Source organism: Saccostrea cucullata, unplaced genomic scaffold (genome assembly GCF_032062105.1).
Source record: "Saccostrea cucullata isolate Sc308-1 unplaced genomic scaffold, CSIRO_AGI_Scuc_v1 ctg1128, whole genome shotgun sequence".
In the NCBI taxonomy this organism is placed as follows: Eukaryota; Metazoa; Mollusca; class Bivalvia; order Ostreida; family Ostreidae; genus Saccostrea; species Saccostrea cuccullata.
The window spans coordinates 93016-115572 of NW_026941503.1; the positions used below are offsets into that span (position 1 = coordinate 93016).

The 22557-nt window shown below is 32.6% G+C and overlaps 1 long non-coding RNA gene across 1 annotated transcript; it reads right to left on the reverse strand.

Annotated features, from left to right (window-relative positions):
- Nucleotides 1-4225: 4225 nt before the first annotated feature.
- On the reverse strand, nt 4226-6659 carry LOC134257951 (uncharacterized). The gene is made up of 3 exons (XR_009990042.1): nt 6619-6659; nt 5877-6000; nt 4226-4327 (listed from the first exon to the last, which is right to left on the reverse strand). It is a non-coding gene; the product is annotated as an uncharacterized LOC134257951 (long non-coding RNA).
- Between the last annotated feature and the right edge of the window lie 15898 nt (nt 6660-22557).

The following is a 22557-nucleotide window of genomic DNA, read 5'->3' on the forward strand; positions in this document are numbered from 1 at the left end:
TATATGCAAAATATGCTAATGTTGCACATTTAGGAAAATAAATTAATATGCATAAAATATTTATTCTTACGAGAAAAAAAATTGAAACTATTTTCGTCTTATCTTGTACTTGAGCCAAGTTTTGTAAAAACCTTCAATTTACGCTTAACCGGTTTTAGTCGCTCACTACTGGTAATATTTCTTGTAATTTAAACTTTCCCCAACTTCAAATATTGTATCTAATAATTAATCATGCACTTAACTCTAATTCCTGACATCTAACTTACCTTTCAACGCAAACAAAATAATATTTGTGGTTACGGACGTCGAAATGGGACTCTTTTAAATCGATACTAATATTATTAAACTACATGTAAATACTGGACTGTTTCGCACCCCTTAAATATGGCAAGCCCTTTTACTATTTATTCGTAAAATAAATTTTTCTTTTAAAATGAGAGATATCCCTCTAGCAAAGAGAGATATCTCTTTAGCTTATGAAGATATCTCTTTAGCTTAAAGAGATATCTCTTTGACTAATAGAGATATCTTTAGACTTTAGAGAGATATCTCTTTCAACAAAAGAGATATCTTATTTTGAAATAGAGATATCTCTTTTAGTAAGAGAGATATCTTTATAAGCTAGAGAGATATCTCTTTAAGCGAGAGAGATATCTCTTACAGTTAGAGAGATATCTCTTTAACAAGTTTAAAAGAGATATCTCTCTTAATTAGAGAGATATCTCTTTAGATTTTCAAAAAGAGATATCTTTCTAAGCTAAAGAGATATCTCTTTTAATGAAAGAGATATCTCTTTTCAAATCACCCTTTAAATAAAATAACTAATTCTCCCGTTAAAAACGAAAGCGAAACAGGAAGTAATGTCTGTTAAGTCGTTCGTTTTCTGGTTATTGAAAAGAAGAGGATACAATGGACTGATTAATACAGGTAAACAACGTTTAATTTCTTTATTGTTTTAAGCGAAAGTAACAGGATTTCAAACCAAAACGTCCCCCAAAGATTGGTTCCATATTATATTTATTTCATTTATTTAGCTCACAGGACAGCTAAGCCGGGGATATAGAATGCAAAGTCAATAAAAACAAATTCGAAATACATGTACCCAATTTCATCGATCACGGGAATACAGGGTTGATTACTATGTCGATTAAACATAATCCTGATAGAATTAATGTTTTTTAATTAATAAATAATCCAAAAATAAACACGTCCAACATTACTTCTTTCATGTATACAGGGATGTATATATTCATTTTCAATATTAACTGTAGGACGTTAAACAACATACATGTACGATCAATATATTAACTGTAAAGCCATATGACCCCCTTCCCAAACACAGGCACCTGAAGTATGGATGAGAAGGATATGGAAATAACGAACAGTTTTCAATCTAATAATAATTCCCCCTTTTTTGAATATTTTATTTTAATTTTTTTAAAAAGAAAATGGGGGGGGGGGGGGGGTATTATCCATAATTCAGGTGCCCTTGTTCCCAAATACTCTAACAATTATGAGAAAGACATTTTATTTTCTTAAAATAGGCATTAGAAAAAGGAATTTTCTTATTTGTCTTAGCTAGAACAATCCCCAATTTATCCAATTGTGTCACCAAACAGGTCTGCACTGGGTCCATAAGACATTCATCATTTAATGGTAAAACATTTTATCTACATTTGTCATTATATTTTACAGGGATCCAGGAGGTACTGAAAAAAGGGACAATGCTTCGACTGAATGTGTCATCCATGTACCAGTATAGATCTGTTAATGAGGCATATCCAATAATTCTTATACTCATGAAGAGTGTGGCAACACCCAAGTAGTTATGATGGCACTCATTTAAAATCAGGTACAGGATAAATTTTTGGGCTGCACTTTTCTTAACTTCAATATTTCAAACTTACTAGTTAATTATCAAGTCCACAAAAGCTCAAACACCATGGTAAGTCAATGGACCATAATGATAGTTAAATTTGTCATATGCTTTCTTATCAAATTATCAATTTGAAATTTGATTGGTAAAAAACATTTATTAACGAGTACAATTCTTCTACTGTGTGCCTGTCATTAAATCCCAACAATTGCAAATGCACATCGATAGGTTCTCCATAAAAATTGCTAACTGCGCAGAATGATTGCACTTTTTTTTCAATGAACGACATTTTCTTAACATTTAATCCTTCAGTATAACAAGACAAATATTGCATGCTTATTTTAATACACTATAAATAAACTTAAGAACAAATTTAAGGATTGAAGTTTAATTTGTATATTTGGTAGTTACATGCGTAATTAGTTTTATATATAAAGGATGTACACAAGCATTTCATAACATTGAAAATATTCAAGAAAGTATTCACTTAATTTCTTGTAGATCCTCACTTCTAGGATGTTTTCCATGACTGTTTAAGTGTTTTTCTTCGATTTATATTAAGTAAACCTGGATTGATCTCTGATGCAGTAATATAGAGCCATGTCCATTCTTTAATATTCCATCATCCCACTGTCACAAAGTACTGAAATAAAAATGATTTTGATTTTAAAAATTTTTGGTTTTTATATGTAACATAAAATTCTACAGAAATTCAAATATTAAAACTACTTCAAAACAAGATGTGTTTGTGAAACACTATGCACCAGGCGGGAACAAATTCAAACAAGTTCTTTTAAGCATTTAGGTCACAGTCAAGGTCACATGGTCATTGGCCTTGGTGTCATTTGAAAGAGCTTAATTAGTGGAGTATGCAAATCAAATATGAAGTCTCTATCTTTAACGGTAAAAAAGGTATGGCGAAAGTTCAAAATGGTATTTATAGCATTAAAGTCACAGTAAAGGTCAAAAGTTCACTGGCCTTGGTGTCATTTGAAAGAGCATAATTAGTGAAGAAGGCATTCCAAATATGATTTCTCTATCTTTAATGTATCAAAAGTTATGGCGAAAGTTCAAAAAAGCTATTTTTAGCATATAGGTCACAGTCAAGGTCACAAGGTCATTGACCTTGGTGTCTTTTGTAAGAATTTAATTAGTGGAGTAGGCATATTAAATATGAAGTCTGTATCTCTCATGGTTCAAAAGTTATGGTGGAGGTTAAAGTTGACAACAGACAAACAGACATAGAAACAGGATATAAACAATAGACAATAATTCACTTATTTTATGATTGTATATATAAATGTGCCTGAATTTTGGAATCAATTTGTACAATGGTTTAGTGTCATTGAAAAAGATTACAAAATATCCAAAAGAACTGTTTTACTTGGTAATAATTAAGCTGTTTAAAAAATTTTCTTTTATTAGTTGCAAAAAATTTATTTACTATTCAAGATCACAAGATAGTAAGCCATTATTTATTGATGCAGTAAAGTTATTTAAGTATTACAGAAACATAGAAAATTGTTGTGAAAAAGTTTTTCAATGTAAGGACAAAATACTCAGTTAATGGGTCCTGTATGATAATGTGTACAACAAGTGATGAAAAAATCAAAATTGTATTTTTTTGTTAATTTATATCTACACATTTTGGTACATCTGTTTTGTTTTTGGATAAATTGTATGTTTAACTGTCATCTGTTTACATATATGTACATGTACATTTATTATGCCCCCCTTCGAAGAAAGGAGGGCATATTGCTTTGCCGCTGTCTGTCAGTCCATTTAGTTTCCATTCATTTTCTTCACAACCATTGCACTGAAATGAAATTTGGTATACAGCCTTACAGGTATATCAGATGAATATCTAGTCAAGTTCTGTTTTGGGTATGATCATCACGTCATTCATGACAGAGTTATGCCCCTTGGATTTAGAAAAATTCCAATTACTTGCAGCTTCCGTTCATTTCCTTTGCAGAGGTTGCACATAGTGAAATGCAATTTAGTATACAGATTTATCAGATGAATATCTGGGTCAAGTTCTCTTTTGGGTATGCTTGCACCATTTTTGACAGAGTTATGTCCTTTTGGACTTAGATAAAAAAAATTCCAATGTGGTGGGAGGGGGGCATAAGTATTTTACAAACATCTCATTATTTTTAAGTTTAGAAAGTGCACTGTGTGAGTGTGTGCAATTGTGGTGGTGAGTGGGTGAAAATAGTCTTGTGTTTGTACAGTGTAAATATGGATATGGAAAATGCTTCAAAATAAAGCATTTAAAAAAAGTTTTGGAAAGTAAGGCAATCATATACCAGTACTCAGAAATGCTTGTAGGAACACTTACATTTAATAATGTCATGACAGATGAGGCACATGGCTGGTCTTCATGCTGGATCAGTTCTTAATTAAAACCATCCAGTATTGTCCTAAGATTGCCAGATGTACAGACAAAACCTGTAATTTAACAAGCTTCTGTAACATGCCATTTGAATTATTACATAGGCCGTAGTTGTATGTGCAACTGATATTAATGTAGGACTAAGGTGCCTGACCTTACAAACATCAATTTATTTGATACAAATCTTAACTTTCTTAATTAAATTTTATCAATAATTTTACAAGAAAATTAGAATAAAAAATTGTCCTTTTTATACATAGAAAAAATTTTCATTTAAAATTTTTTATTTAAAAATATTTGTTGCATTTTCATATTTAGGGTACCCTTCCTAGGCCAACAATAAAAAAATGATTTGTTTGATGTACTTTGACCAACCTGTTAAAATAGCCCCTACCCATTTGCATTCATTTTTTGGGGGCACTTAAATTTTCTTAACCCCCCCCCCCTTAATTTCCATAGATGTTTTAAAGATAAGGTATCATATTTTTTTAGGATGCTTTTTAATTTATAAATACAAAGTCATTCTAACTAAATGAAAACATTAATAGATTTCTGAGTCTGTGGTTTTAAATATGACAGTTATCAATTTATTCAATGCTGTAAGGCATAAAAAAATAGAAATATGTCCACAGGACAGGAATGCCCGCCGAGGGTATATTAGTCATGCAAAATGAAAATTCGTATGAAATTTGATCAGAATATCTTGAAAAATGTTACAGTTGAATTGTTTACATCAGTATGTATCAGCATATGAAGTTTGACACTTATTTCAGAGATGTGAGGTCAAGGTCAAATAAAAGGTCAAGGTCATGTTGATGCAGTTGAATTGCTTACATCAGAATGTATCACCATATGAAGTTTGACACTAATTTAGAAAAATTGAGGTCAAGGTCAAAAGAAAGGCCAAGGTCAAAAAATGTTTGTTTCAGTTGAAAAGCTCTCATCAGTATGGTAAGTTTGATACAGTAAATCTCGTTTAGTACGAACATGAATATTGCGAATTCACGGGTATAGCGAAGTCATCTTGGATTCCCAGCTATGAAATTTCGATGAATTTCTTATAAGATTATAATGAATTATGGATATAGCGAAGTAATTTCATAGGTAGCAGCAACTTCGTTATAACCGAGTTTTGCTGTTACACCATCTTGAATGGTATGTTTAAAACTGAGCTAAACACTAATTTAAGAAAAGTGAGGTCAAGGTCAAAGGAAAGGTCAAGGACAAAAAATGTTGATGCAGTTGCATAGCTCTCATCAATATCTATCAGCAAAGTTTGATGAAATATCCTGTATAGTTTCTTTGAAACTGGGATTTGAACTGAGCTAAACGCAAAGTGTGACGCATGGACAGAAAGACGGAAGACAGACATGACAAATACTATATGCCCAGGCCATAATCATGGTGGGGCATAAAAATACTACCGGTACCTACCGACCTACCTACCAACCTTGATAAAAGTGGGTAGGAATACATCAAACAAAAATATTTTTAAAGCTGGCCAGTTGTTGACTAGTATATATTAGTCATTTTGGTATGCTATGTCTTATAAAAAATAAATTTTATATTTGTCTTAGAACTTATTTTGTTGCATCAATTTCATACCTGTATTTGATTCGCATTGTTTTGGATGCTGATAATTCAAAGTCAGTTTAGTCTTAGGTGCTGCTGACTTTGGATCTCTTAGGAACTGCATCTTTTATCTGTGACTGGTTCTCTTGTACCTCTGCTATAAATTAAGTTTTAGTGTATACAGTTGTGTGAATAAATTGAACAGACAGATTGATTGTATATTGTTTATCGTTCCTCTCAAGAATTTTTCACTCATATGGAAACGACAGTGGAGAGCTGCAAATTTTGTCCTAGGCTAATGACCTATACTCAGCACTCAGGGCCATTGACTGATTGAGCAGGAAGGGATCTTTTTTTGTGCCAACACCTGACCTACTGCAGCAAGGGGCCACAGTTATACTGTATCATCCCAAGGACAGGTCTCCACATCCCATGGTGGGATTCAAACTAATGATGTAAGGATCAAAACCTGATTTCGCGACTCTACTAGAGCAGACACTCTAACCACTGTGCCATGCAGGCGAATTTGAACAGACAGAAAAATTTACCAAAATCCATAAACCAAGTTCTATAAACAGGAAACATACTCTCTAAAGTGAGAAATATGGTCATCTAAATTTTATTTTATGCAGAGAGATGCATGGCAAAATATATGAACATCTTATCCTTGTGAAATAGATCTAAATTGCTACAAACATTTAATGCTCAAAAAAATAATCCACTGATACAAAGCAGGTTCAAGTTTACTGAAAAAAAAAGTATATTAAAAAATTACCCAAACAAAAGTGATGCAGCCAGCCAGCCACAATATCATAATTTATGATGAATATGACGTTGGTACCCATCAATGACAAAACTCCTCCTCTATTATCAGCTGATAAATAACATCTCGGATTCAAGAGAAATCTGTTAACAAATTAAGGCAAAAGATAATTTCGAAACCATTTCATTCGGTTAAGAATAAAACACTTCATTTTCCCTCAAAATAAACAAGAAACGGATGACACTCTGTGATTTGTTTACCTGTATTTCGACCGAAATATTCCTGGTGGACGCTCGCACCCAATTTCTTATGACATGAAATTCATACATCGTAAGTCGGACAACCCTTCGGCTTTGTAAAACTATTTAATTTCCCCCTGAAAGCTGTGTGTAAACCAGAAACATGCTGAAATCAATACACATTCACCATGACCATGTGCGAGGAAGTTAATATTATCGTAAAATCTCGCGAGTCACGTGACGAGACTTACAGACTCTGGACCGAATTTTCTCAGCTTTTGAAATAATGAATAAAAAGTTTACTTCCGGTAAAGGGAGAAGTCATTTCAAATGGAATTTGAATAAACATAATGAAGAGAGATATCTCTTTGCAATTAAGAGATATCTCTTTTTGCTTTAGAGATATCTCTTTTAGACCCTTTTGAAAGATATCTGTTTCACTTTGAGAGATATCTCTTAAGATAAACTTAGAGAGATATCTCTTTTACTTAAAGAGATATCTCTCTAAGTGAAAGAGATATCTCTCTAGGTGAAAGAGATATCTCTCTAGGTGAAAGAGATATCTCTCTAACGATTAGAGATATCTCTCAAGGAGAGAGAGATATCTCTCAAAGAAAAAAAGATATCTCTCTAAGTATAAGAGATATCTCTCTAACTCTAAGAGATATCTCTTTTTTATAGAGATATCTCTTAAGAATAAGAGATATCTCTTTAAGTTGAGAGATATCTCTTATTTTTAAGAGATATCTCTCTATAATGAGAGATATCTCTGTAATTTTCAGATGAAATTTATTTTCCGAATAAATAGTAAAAGGGCTTGCCATACTTAAAGGTAAATAAAGTATTAAAAAAGAGTGAATAGCATGATCATTCATCGGATATCATTATAAAAGCCATACAAAGCATTAATTACAAGGAATAATACATAAAGTTAGCGACAAAAAAATGGCGGCATAAATGGAAGGTTTTGTACCACTTGGATCTGTTGCTCTCTGCTTTATCTGTCCTAATTTTCTCAAACAGAGAGCTATAGTTCTGCAGCTACTTAACGACTACTCATCGGTAATAAAGTCATGCTCTTTGATTTTTTTTTAAATTTTGTTAGAAATGTCTTAAGAAAACATACCCTTATGATCTTCAAAGTACACCATACATGTATCATCATCATGGTTGATTTTTATATCAGTAACGCCACCACCACCACTTCTCCTTTCATTTTCAAAGTAAAGATTCATTTTACTCTCTAGATCTATCGTGTTCATCGCAAATCCAGACACAATTATACATCTAGAAATATGAACTTTTTTCACAGTCAGGTAGCATTTGACAAGTGGTTTCTTTTGACATATGTCCTCTATCTTTGTAAAATCTGCATTGAAAAAAGAAAAATGTCTATTTTCTTCCTCATCGATTAAGTTCTAATATTATCACTCTACGAGGGTTGTCCCAAAATTCCGTAATCGCGCTAGGAACCCGATGCCATATATTAATTAAAGTTTGAACATAGATTTAAAGAATACTAATTAATAAATTTGTGGATAAATATAGAGTAATTACACAAGTAAACCCTGTTTGAATGATACATTTTATTTTCTGGGGTAGAAGGTTGGCGCAGTGCCTAAATGTTGCAATTAAAAATCGGTAAATTATATTTAAAATCCTACGGAAAAGAAAATACTACTCTGTATTTTTTGAATGGAAATAAAAATTCCTTCATATAATATTGTATTATTAAATATATCTCCCTTAATTTTTGGGGTTTATGCTTTAACAAAGTCGAATTTTATGACGTTTTAAAAACACCGTGGTGACATTCTACTTTTTAAAAAATGGCCGCTTCGTTAGCACAGGCGATGCACTGGACTTGATCACGTGTTTTGATTCTGAATTCACTCCTACAGAAAAGTCATAAATGTTTGGTAGACAAGGAAATGTTTTCTTGTCCTTTGTATTTAAAATGACTTAAATGGTTTCTCCATGTATGTGAAAACGTAAAAAAAGTAATAGATACTCTGAGAACCGAGCTCACTAAATGATAACCCCTGCATCCCATATGATTATAATGGAGAAGTCCATGTCTTACTATGAGAGACCCAAAACAAGTGTCAGATCAAAAAGTAAAATAAGAGCTGCACAACTGCATTTTATAATAAAGAATCTGTGAAAGTATTGTTGAATTTTATTCACTGGTATAGGGTGAGCTGCGGATAAGAGATGGGTATCTCTCAATATTATAGAAAGAGTGGCAGTGTCAATATTTTGCTCTGGGAAACCAAGATTATGTTTCGAATCAAAATGTAAAATTGGAGGTGCACAATGAAACTATGTATCAAAGATTCTGTGAAAGTCATTAAATTTCATTTATTGGTTTAGGACATATACAGCTAGACGAACGGACATCCAAATCACTGTATTACCTACCGCTTTTCAAGCCGGGGGTGTTATATAAAGACAAGCTATAGCATGCAAGGGTGCCACTGTCCAACTCCAATAGAAAAAACAGACGAAAAGCCCGTAGAAATATAGGGATTTCAAATTATTATTATTTTATACCTGTACGTGCATATACTTTGTTTACATATTTGAATGTTTAATCCAATCAATTAAAGTAATTCAGATATTTTATATTTATATCTATAATCGTTATTCTCCAAAAACTTGAACTTTTGACAATTGTCTTATTTGACGTTGCAGATTGGTCCACTTCAAATCTTACTACTCGAATTTTTTTCAAGTAAATATGAAAACAGGAATTGAAATTTATCTGCCAAATGCACGTTTTATCAACCAAGAAAATTTTTCAAAATTTTTACTTCATCGACTTACATAAAAGTCAAAAAGTTTCAAAACTGTGGTATACATTAAGGAATAGAGTTTCCCACTGCTCTGTGCGTCCAACAAGTCAATGAGTTCATGTACGTTCTGTTAGTAAGATCATACTTCGTAAATACATGGTTAGTATTTTCGGGAATCAGTATTTTTTTTAAAAAAATCGGAATTTTTAAAGAGGTAGCTACCGATTAATTCCCTAAAGGTAATAATTGCCATGTCCTGCTCCTGATTGAAAACTACATCTTTCACATCTTCTTTTGTTCTGGCTTCCAAAAAATTGATAAGTCCATATTTCGTTGTTCCTGCTTTGAACCCTGTGACAAGTATCCTGTCTGGGTATACCGGAATCGGCTTGGAAGGCTGGTGACGCTTGACGTCCAAGAAAGCTCCATCAATTGTATGCTCTTGTCTAAGAACTTGTTCCACACCTGTTAAAAACAAGTTTAAAAAGCCATCAAGAATAAAATATCGGTTTGCCACAGTTCAATCTAATTCATTTAATCTCTTAAACCAACTTTACTTACTTTTCTCATTTTCAAAAGTAATGTAAAGTAGTCCATCTTCCACTTCACCTTTGACGCTTAGCACATCACCTCCCCCTGACTTCTTGTGGTCAAAGTACAATTCTATTTTTTCTTTGGATGTTGCTTCCTTCATACCTCTTACCTCAATAGTGCAACAATGACCCACTGTATCTTCATCTGCTTCTTTTTCAAAATCTTTCCCATTCAAACGTACTTTTTTCACATAAATTTGCCTTTTGTTTAAAAGAAGTGAAACTCTCTGGAGAACACTTAAAACAACTGGAAAGAAAAATATCTTACACTAAGTTCTAGTAGTGAAATTTCAATGATAGTTCATAAACACATTATTACATATACACCACCCACCCGCGTGGCGCTTTAAATAGAGCGTCTGTTCTAAGATCGCAAAGTAAGGAGTTGATCCTTACGTCGCGGGGTTGAATCCCACTGTGGGAGATGGAGACCGTTCCTTCAAATGAGGCCCCGTGTCGTAGTAGGTGCTGGCATGAAAAAAAAATCCCTCACTGCCCAATGGCCCTGAGTGCCGAGTATAGGACAAAAATTTGAAGCTCTCCACTGGCAAGTGGTGGCGTCTCCATATGAGTGAAAAATTCTCGAAGGAAAGTTAAACAACAAACAAACAAAACATACACACCATCAGCATCACGAAACCAAACAATAGCACTGTGAGAATCTTTATCGTACACCAATTTATCCACTTCTCCACCAGAACTTTTCTTGCGATTTTCAAAAAAGAGTAATATTTGTTCTTCTGTGGTTTCTGGAGAGAGATTTGTTACTTTTATTGCTCCTCCCTCATCCGATTCATCTTCTGAGCTATCATTACTGTCTTTCTGTAATGGACAGTAATCCTCAACTTCTATTTTCTGCTTGTTAATCATAAGTGGCGAGTTCTCATGCTTCTGAAGTACATTGTCTACAACTATCAATAAAATTTAATTATAAAATATAATCAAAAGTGATATAGGTTGGACATAAGATTGGTGTTCTTTTAACATTTCTTGTCTCTTGAGGAATAATTGCACACTCACTAATAATATACGAAGGAAATGCGTAAAAAATCATCCTGAAGTTATATCTATATAAAGAAAAAGTCTTTACATACCATTCGCATCTTCAAACCAGACGATAGCACTATTAGTTGTCTCATCAAACTCTACTTTCTCAACTTCTCTGCCCCCACTCTTCTTGTTGTTTTCAAAGAACAATTCTATTTCTTCTTCTGAAGTTTCTGGGGGCAGTTTAGTAACTCTAATTGTCCTTCTATGATCCTCTCTACCCCAGTCTCTGATACTGTCTTCCTCGTTGCGATGATATTCCTCTACTTCAATTTTTTGCTTGTTGATCATTAGTGGTGAGGTAAAATGCTTATTAAGAACACTTGCTACAACTGATAAGAAATTAAAAATTTAAGTGTTTAGTTTTTTGTTGTTTGGTTTTTCTTAGTCTTCAAAAGAATCATATAAATATTAGGAATGGCAATCGACAGCGATATTGTAAATGTGATAATAATCAGTTTTTAAAATCCTGTAACACAGAGAGCATTAGTATTTGCTTATTTGTAGTAAGATAGAGACCACATAACGGTTGTTAAAATATTTTTAAAAATTACTTTCTACTCATAAAATATTGTTTTTTTTTTTATTTATACAAAATTTTATTCACATAAGTGAATGGGATTGGGCAGCAGGCAAAGCCTATTTTAGCCCTCTCCCTAAATATTGTTTTAGTTATTTAAAGAAAGAGGGCGTGGGCAATCCCCGCTCTGAGACAATATGTTTCTCAATTTTCAAAATTCACGGAAACGTTAACGTTATATTTTTTTTTACAATCGTGTTCTCGGTAATCTAATCTTTAAATCATTTTATTTTATTTTACTGAATGACTAATCCTTTGACAATCTTTTTTTGAAAGTTGACAGTTGCACATTTATTGGAAAATGGGTTTTCTAGAGCCATAAAAAAGAATTTTGAACATGAATGGGTCAAGTCTCCATTTTTCTTTAACGCTTAAATGATAGAAACGCAAATGTGAAATCTATTTCATTTGTCCAAAAATGGAATCTGAACCCTTTCTATATCAAAATCAATCAATTCTGAAAAAATGTACGCTTCAAATAACAAACACGTTTATTTAAATCACACTGACAGATATAGATAACGCATATACTTCTTAGCGTAGTGGTTAACGCGTTCGGTAATGTGCCAAACCATGCGCTGTGGAGAAAGTTTGAATCATACGTGAAGCTTATTCTTTTTGTTTTTGTTTGTTTCTTTGTTTGTTTGTTTTTTTAATCTTAAAACATGAGTGAAAAAATAAATAATTGAGAAAATATTAAAACGATGAAAAACAGTATTAAATGTAAAAGATGATAAAAACCATATAATTTTAGAAAAAATATCGCTTTCATGAACTTTTAGAATTGAGAAATGTCTTTCTCAGAGCGGGGGATTTACAACGCCTTGTACGCCTCCACTCTTTATGAAAATACATGGAATAGTCTAAATGTCAAATAATGTATAATGATTGAATTTCATGATTAAAGGATTAATGACACCATTTTCAACAATCGACGATTTTTTTTATAAAACTGAATTAATTTAATCATTTTATTTCAGATAATATAAAAAAAGGTTTCCAAATATAAACAGCGAATTTTGTAAGCTTTGAAAGCTTCCTTCGTAGTAAAACAGATCTATCTAAAATCTGTTAAGGGTGTGTTCTCTCTAATTTGGTCGCAAAAACATGCATAAATACAGTGGGGGCGCTGAACATGATAAAAAAATGTTATTTTCCAAATTTTACGTTAAGTTACCGACGATATCTAGCAACATATGTTTTTCTTTTATATGTCTTTGGTATCATGCAGTTTAATTGATCATTGAAAGCTTGAAGAAAGTCTTTCAATTTATGTGTCATGGCTCTAATACAGGGGACATCCTTTTTTTTTTAAAAAAAAAAAGAGCATTTTATCGTGACAAGAAATGGGGACAATTCTTGCAAACACACCAGACATTTTTAAATTAAACGTCTATCAACAATCTTCACTTCCAATTTCGGCTTATGCGAGCTACAAAATAAAACAGTAAAATTCAGATATCATATATATCATTTGGGCGAGACACACTCACAGAATGTAGTTTAAGGATATCCGATCCTCAGCCAGGAAGGATAACTCCAAAAATTAATATTTTATTTGAAATACATCAAAATGAAGCTTGAAAGTTAATTTTTTTCATGCAACAATTTTCATTTTATTCATCTTTATAAGATTCAAGCTTTTTGGAAGTCTTGAGAAAGGTCTTATAAAAGTTGACTTTTACACACTATAAAAGGGAAAAAATTAATACAGTCTTAGAGAAATGAGATTTTCTTGTATCCAGCCGTAGATTCTAATGCTTATTAGCATGTTATGATATAAATGAGTGATTTGTGGTGTCTTGCAATGATAGCAAAAGCCTTTTACACTATGTATTATAGAATATATGATGGAAATAGAAGACAAAAAATACCAAATATGTATAAAAATCATGGCTCTGAATGCCTGGATACCTATTGTTTTTTAACCTAAAATATATTTGTTGATCAATTTGCAATTAGAAAATTCATTGCTGATATTCTAATTCGCTTTTTCTGCAAAAATATTGGAGATTTGACATTTTCCCTATATAATATGATTAACTTTAATTTCTAACTTTAAAGATATCCTGTGGATAAATTTACATAACTTTGTGGATTTAGAGATACTGTTATGAGTACTTTTGATTACTTAACTGCTATTTTTATAAACCTGAGGATCGGACTACCTTAAGCTTTATGTTATTAGTTTAACAATATTTATACCATCTGAATCCTCAAATGTAACAATGGCTGTTTTTCTCTCTTCATTGTGTTCAACTTTAGTGACAGGACCACCTCCACTTCTTTTCACGTTTTCAAAAAAATTGGCAAGAAAGTCTTCGTTTATTCTACTTGGTAAGCAGGAAACCTTGATGCTATCACAGTCATTTTCACCGTAAATGTTCACGTGGTAAGATGAGGTATCTGAAATTTTGAGCAAATATCACTTTATACTGCATGATAATAAAATGGAAAGGAAAAGATAGTACTGATACGATTTAAATTTGCATTTTACTACATGTAGTATGTGTATTTTAAAAAGTGTTGAAATTCTAATTAATTTCATAACTCCTCTATGAATTTCAAACTTAAAATTGCACAACACTTTAGCTTATTTATTTGCAAGTGACAGTTACATGTATTTAGTTTTCCATATTTTATAATAAAAGCCTGTATACTCATGTACTTTGGGATCATTGCGCGTTAGTAGTTGTTTGAAATAAGTATTTCGGAAAAAAAAACAAATTCAATCAGTTCAAATTTTACAAACTATTAGCATACTTGTTATAATAATATTTATCGTACTTTGCACAGGTATTCTCGTAGAATCTGTTTCCAATTTCTGGTTAAAGCTGGGTCGCTCGTTCTCGCTGTTTTCCAACGAAGTAGACCGGGAATATAGCAAATCTGTTCGTCTGGGTGGAGTTTTAAGTGAAAAATTATGGCTTTCATAGGAAGGTGGCGCTATGGCTCCTGCTATTGGCATTAACATGTTTGAATAATTTTGATAAAAGTCTTGTTCCCCGTAAGATTTAAAATTCTTTTGGTCCAATACTACCATTTGAGGATCATTTAGAAAAGGAGCCTTTGATATACTACCAGGTTCGATGAACATGGGTCCAGCAGATGGGTCCTCATGTAAAGGAATGTTCTGAGCATTTGATTTAATAACATTCTGCTTCTCTGAGGACACTAAGCTACCTTTTTCAAGCATTGGTTGTTGGTTATCCTGTCAGATAGGCGTATACATGTATTATAGCTATTATGCTATTATAGAATAGAATATTTATTCAACCAATTTGGGCCCACAGTATATATATATTATAGAGAGAGAGAGAGAACGAGGTAGAGAAAAATGGAGAGGAAGAGAGAAAGAAAAATCCATTTACTATTTTCCATATCACATCCTTATCAGCCCAAGACACCAATATCAGCCAAAGGACCGTAAACATGAGGGATGATACGGGATGATGTGGAAAAGGATAAGTTTTATTATATTTATTACATGCTAAGTAAAAACAAGAGGCCCAGTGGCCACATCGCTCACCTGTGCTCTGGCTCAGTAAAACTAAAGGGGGAAATCAGTTCAGTACTGGAATATTTAAATATAAATGTGGGTTCAAGTGGAATCATGATTGGAACAAATTTGAATCTACACCACATGAGGATGCTTCCAAATAACCATGACCAATTATAGCTTTGCTGTTCTTGAGAAAAAGATTTTTAAAGATTTTCCCTATATATTCCTATGTTAAAATTTTACCGCCCCTCTCATGGACCATCCATACCTCTGGGGTCGTGATTTGAACAAAATTGAATCTACGCTACCTAAGGATGCTTCCCCATTAGTTTCATCTTTGCTGGCCCAGTGGTTCTTGAGAAAAGGACTTTTAAGATTTCCCAATGATTTTCTATGTTAAACTTTGAAAAAACCCCATCATGACCCCTGATTGAAACAAACATGAATCTACACTACCTGAGGATGATTCCACATGAGTTTCATCTTTGCTGGCCCAGTGGTTCTTGAAAAGAAGATTTTTAAAAGCGGCATTACTTTTTCACTTATTTATAATTATCTCCCCTTCGAAGAGGGTGTGGCCCTTCATTTGAACAAACTTGAATTCCCTTTACCTAAGGATACTTTGTGGTAAGTTTGGTTGAAATTGGTCCAGTGGTTCTTGAGAAGAAGATGAAAATGTGAAAAGTTTACTACGACAACAACGGCGACAACGGCAGACAACGAACAAATTTCGATCAGAAAAGCACATTGAGTCTTCGGCTCAGGTGAGCTAAAAGTACAGTACACAACAACTTGTAAAAAAAAAATAAACAAATACCAGATAATCATTCACAGACTTCTTACATATTTCATCTAACATTAAAGTATGTTTTATATAAAATCTCAACAACTTGCATTAATCTCATGAAAATTGAAGTTAATTGCCTATGAAATATTATACACACACGAAAGAGGACAATACAAGTCATTTTTTCATACTATAACACTATTTTTCGTTATGAGTGGGTCTTCTCTCCATTTTTTAAAAAGGTAATCCTCAAAGCTTGCATAAAAACATACATATTTTGGTTTCCAAAATTATGGAGCAATGACCCACTATACCTTAAAAATATAAGTTTATGACATAACTTTCGTATCTTTTCGAGAAATACTTGAAGTCCCTTAAGTCAATGGTCATATCACAAACATGATTTAAATGCCACACTTCATCAGGACTTGTGTAGCGTAGTGGATAGCGTGCTAGTCTCAAAAGAGAATGCAACTCAGGATTTTTATTGCCAGGGTTCGAACCCAATGGATACCAAATTATTTTTCTTTATAAAAGAATAAATTTTAGCAAAAAAATTTCCGCAAAACTGTTTGTTAATCATGATTTTACAAAACTTAATGATGAGAACTTTACTCTAAATACAAAAATCACAATTTGAATATTAATTTTATATATCGGAAGCTTGTGGGTTTTTTCCACGCGAAGTTCACCCATCTCCTTTCATGTGAATCAAGCCTATTTTCACTATTTCGCCGCAGCCGCATCTGCTTCCAGGCCCGTGCTAATGACCTAAGCTACCACACAAATTGCAGAATAACATTTGTACATACCAATGAACAGCAAGAGATATGGGCTCAACCACCTCGTTTTCAAGCTACAATTCATCCTGTGAACCCACCCCGCTTTTCTGGTGAAATACCGGTTGAGCGAGTTTTGAGCTTAGTTTCGTATTTCTAGTCCATATCCCCTATACAGTAGTAGTGACACTAAAGTGTCATATTTCAATAAAATATACAAAGCCACCAATTCCCTCCAAATGCACCCATAAAATATTCTACCTATAAAATTACCTATAATATGCATTCAAACCTCAGGTTTCTCTATTTTTTCTAATTTTTGACCGGTACTTAATCCGAAACTAACCTCTGCCATCTTACAGTTACAGTAATAAAGGCAATCGTTTGTATCTTTTCCAACTTTGAAAGCGATGGTGACTCGGTACTTTATTGTATCAATACATTTAGGCATAAATGTGTCTGATAGTACTGTACTATCTATGGATTTACCGACACTTTCCACGGGAAAGCCCGGCCCATAAAGGAAAACGACAGAGAGGCCAAAAGTAGCTCTTGGTAAGTCATATAAATATTAATATGACATAACAATCAGAGGCGGATCCAGGAATTGAAGTTTGGGGGGGGGGGGCGCCAGATTCAGGCAGGGGGTCTGGGGGCCGCTTTTGGGGCCCAGGGAAGCTCTTGGATTTTTTATGCCAACTTTGACCATTTAAGGGCCCCCCCTTAAATCTGCCACTGACAATGCATTTCAAACTTCTTTCATAAAAATAGGCCTATTGTAACTCAGCATGACAAATAAACTTTACTTTAGTAAATTCAGAGAATGTAAGGAACTGTCATTTGATGATGGGGGCGGGGGGGGGCAAATTTTATGGATGTCAGATTATTTATTTGCAATGACGGACAGATAATTTATTTTTATTTCCAATATATTGTACACTGGGGACAGATTATTTTTGTTTTTCTTCTCTGGGAAAAACTGGTAAACATTGAAACTGTTGGCATGTTGTTTACTGGTTTGATGAAATTCACAAATCTTTATATTACTAGCTGCTGTTGTAATATAGTTAGAATATTCGTAAGATAGTGTGGCATTTTAGTGCAAGATTTTCTTGTTAAAAAGTGATTTGCCAATCAACTAATATAATTAAATAAAATTTTGGTTTTGCTGGTATACATGTATATTTATTTTTTTTTTCAGCCATCAAGATGGTACTAACTTTCTGGTATAGGACCATCCAACCTTTGTAGTAAATTTTCTCAGCACCTGTACATGTAACACTTCACCTATTTGGTTTCGCCACTTTGAGGAAATAGAGATGTTGGACTCCGTTAATTGTGGAACCAGGCCAGGGGGTCTTGTTGGATAGCTAGAGATGAAGAATGTTAAACAGGACCAGTTGAAATGCATTTTTGATGCTGGATAGCAGACCAGGGGATCTTGCTGTCAGCATAATAGTGATAATGGTTAAGTCATCATTTAAATTTTGCTATGCCAAATTTAATAAGTGTAGAAAATTGGCAATTTACAAGTATGACTTCTGCAAGTTATATATATACAATAACATGTATGTAATGGTTTGGGTCGTGGATATCATCCAGGGTAGCTCAGTCGGTATAGCAAATATGACTAGTGATGCAGGGGTCTTGGGTTTGATTCCCGGTTCATCCATATATTTTCTCTTTTCCTGTTACATATACATGTTAGTTTACTGAAATTCTATATATTATAGGATATACCCCGGTAGACACCGTGAGAAATATATTATAATGTTGACTGCAGCAGATAATATTGTATTTGTTAAATTTTATATATTACAGATAAATTACAGAGTACAAGATATATGAATGTGAGATTTAGACCATTCATGCTGATGATGATTCAACTACTGCAGCTCGACCGAAGAATGACTTTCCATCCCTTTCAAAAAGAGCAGGACAAGAATCGCTTGTTGAAAATGAACTAACATAGTCAATAGACTACTTTTCTTTGTCAGTTTTATATTACATGTATCTGTTGATTGAGTGTGTTAGATCTACATCAAAAGTGGTAACTATTCACTCCACATATAGATCCCCCCCCCATTTTTCATGTATAATCTACCATGTACGAGTTATGTCTGGTGTGGTAATAGATCACTCCATATGCAGCCTTTTTTATTTTACATGTTTAATGTACTATGTTATGTTTTGCTTATGTCAGTTGCAGTACTACGCTGCTGTAGATAATTCTTTTTTTTTTTTTTAAATGTATGCATAATTATATGTCGACTTGTGATGTCGGGTTCAATAATAGGCCACTCAACAGATTTTATGCATAATCTACCTTGTGAGTGTTTTTCAGGTTTGTTAATAAGCTGCTCCAGATATTTATGTAGAATCTTTTTTTTTAACTTTTTATATAAAATGTCCTGCATCAAGTGTTATGTCCCAGTGCAGCATTGTCATTTTGTTTTTAAATTTTATGTATAGTTTATGTATGCCTCAGGTCAAGGACGGTTATTAGCCTACCTGCTCATGGAATAGAATGACTTTTGATCAATTTGAAAGAGTACTTAAATTTTTTTCAATAATAATCTTATTATTCTATGAAATAGAATTTTGTGAATTGTGCAGTGCTAAGTCAGATGGACTTTTTAAATTATGTATGTCCAAAATGTTTTTTTCGGACAAAGTAGCATGCATTTGACATTTTAATAATTAGGGGGATTTTGACATTGAAATGAAAAAAATATTAGATGCATAAAGGGGGGGGGGTATTAGACCATTTTTTGACTTAATAGTTAATTACCTCTCAATGTGGCCAAGATTTCTAAGTGAGACATTGTATTGGACATTTTTTTCATACAATATATTTTTTAGAAATCTATAAGAAAACATAGACTTTATTTGCATGTATGTAATCAAAAGGGTTCATGTTGAAGATTTTTTTAATATGTTTTTTGATTACATTACAAGTATCTATTGTTGAAATATAAGTATATAATTTAATATTTGTTGAGGAATTTTCTAAAAAAAATAAAAAATAAAGCACATTATTAACAATTCATTTTTTATGTATTATTTCAATATTGATTTAACGAGGCCGAGTCTAATTATTTCTGCCCAAGGGATTTTGATAATTTTTTGATAATTAATTTTTACTGTTATATTTATAGTTTTAGGATTAAAATATCGAATGTTTACCACCCCGTGTTCTTAGTGGGCCATCTTAAATGTTGTTAAACTTTACTATTGGACCCTATGGGAATTTGTTGGAAAATCGCCAAATTATTACATTTTTTCCATATTTTTTGTACTTCTGCCCTAGGGATTTCTTTTTCATTCAAGTAAATGAAAGTAAATGTAAAAAGTCACCAAATTGTGAAATTTAAAAAAAATTCATTATTTCGATTGGTCTAGGTCGAAGCCAAATACATGTACCTCTAAAATTGCCATATTACGGTAAAAATACATATCTATGGTGACGTTGTTAGAGCCATTTCAACGTTCTTTTTTCAATAATTGTCGTAAAATCACATTTACAGATCAGTAGGAGTTACAAATAATGTTAATTTTGTATTAAAATTAAAATAATTAATGACTGCATGAAATTAAAATACTGCGCAAAGTGATGCGCACTCGAATTAGACTCGTCCTCGTTAATTACAAGTTTTAGTGTGAAGGGAGATGGGAGGTAACTCTTTATGTTATTACTCTACATGTACAATGTATATTTCTAATTTCATAAAAATATTTTCTTTAGTCATTTATTAGAAATTGGTTTTTACTTCTGATTTATTTCAGAAGCTAATTTGCTATATAGTTTTTTGAATAGCCACTTTAATCATTATTCTTACCTTTATGACGGGAAACCAAAAGAAGGGGGGGGGGTAGTTGTGGACCATTTGGTACCATTATTAGTCCTCAATGTGACCAAGATTTTTTGAGTGAAGAATGGTATTAGGTAAATCTTTTATATAATGATAAAAAATTAAAATTCTATTGGACAGATTTTTTTTTTAGAATTTAAAAAGTGTCAAATCTGTATGCCTGAAAATGGTCAATTTTGTTAAATTTCAAATGTTTTACATGTTGTATTCTATTAATTCATCTATATTCAGACAATCCATTGTTCAAATAAGTTAATAATATCAATAATGTTTAAAAATAATTTTAAAAATTGAATGTATGTTGCATAATAATTTTTTCATGTGTAATACATATCTTGTATTATGATTTTTTGAGTGACTGGAAAGGGGAGGTAACTCAGTGCCTCCTGGTTACGTAATTTACCCACAATGCCATTTTCATATTTCGACTAAGTGTTCATTACACATCCCTTTACGCCATGTGAAAATTTCAACAAAATCTATTGACAGGTTTTTTGGGGTCAGGTGTCCTTAGCTACCTTAATTAGTATTTCATTTTGCGTTGAAAGTTACGTATCGATATTTTTCATATGGATCGGAGAAAAGAATAAAATAAGGAGAGGAATTCACTAAGTTATTTTGAACTTGTTTCCAATCCTTTCGATTAATATCAATAAAAAATGTTCAAAACAAAAGAAGAAAATTGCACCAAGTATGAACAGCGATATTACTGTATGGGGGAAAGTAGACAATTTTGGTAATGATTACCATGGCTGTTTCTAAACATACTTATTTTCACAATTCAAGAAAAAATTAATTAACCAACCCTTTTCTTACCTGAAGCCAGTCATCAGGAATGTCTGATACGGAACTCGCAGTAATGTCCAATGTAAAGTTAAATAGCCTGAAATGTCTCTTATTGATCCACTCTATAGCACCTAAAATTTGTTTTAATATACATGTTACCTTTTATTAATTTAAAAACCCATATAACGTAAATTGATTTGATCCCCCCGCCCCCTCTTCCTCTGGTATTTAGGGATTGGTAGATGTTCGGGTTTTTTATTCTTGTCAAGAACTTTATTTGTTGAGTGGATGTGACCAGGAAATTTTTTTGGGTCCGCGTAAGCATGTTATTCAAAAATATTGTTGAATTCTAACTTTAACAGTGATAATGCAAACAGACGCACACACACAAACACACCCTCTCTCCCACACCCTTAAACACACACACACACCCTCACTTACACACACACCCTCACCCTCTCTAACACATCTATACAGATATAAAGACGGACGGACAGGGAAAAACTATCAACCCCCAAATCTACGTTTACCGGGGATAAAAATCAGGTTATGTGTTCTCAAGTCATTTACTCCTGGCCCAAAAAACATAAAGTGAGAACAGACTTAAGTCAAAATTTTGATTGTATTTATCTCCAGTTTTATTTAACATGTGTGCTCAAGAAATAAAAGAATTGTATAATATTTAAATTTAGAGAAATGTCGAAAGTTCTGATTTGTTATCAAAGTTATAATGGTTTTGACTTAAGTGAGTCAAGTCTGTTCTTACAAGCATTATTTATTAGATCTTAAATTATTATTATCATTATTATTATTATTACATGCTGCCCAGTATTAAACTTCTTAAAATAACATGTATAGCAATTTTACTTACTCTCTTGATCCTGTAACATAACAAGCCATTTTGAGCCATCTTCGATTTGTTGTGTCCGCTTGAAATCAAAAACCATTGCTACGTTATGATCTTCTGTTTC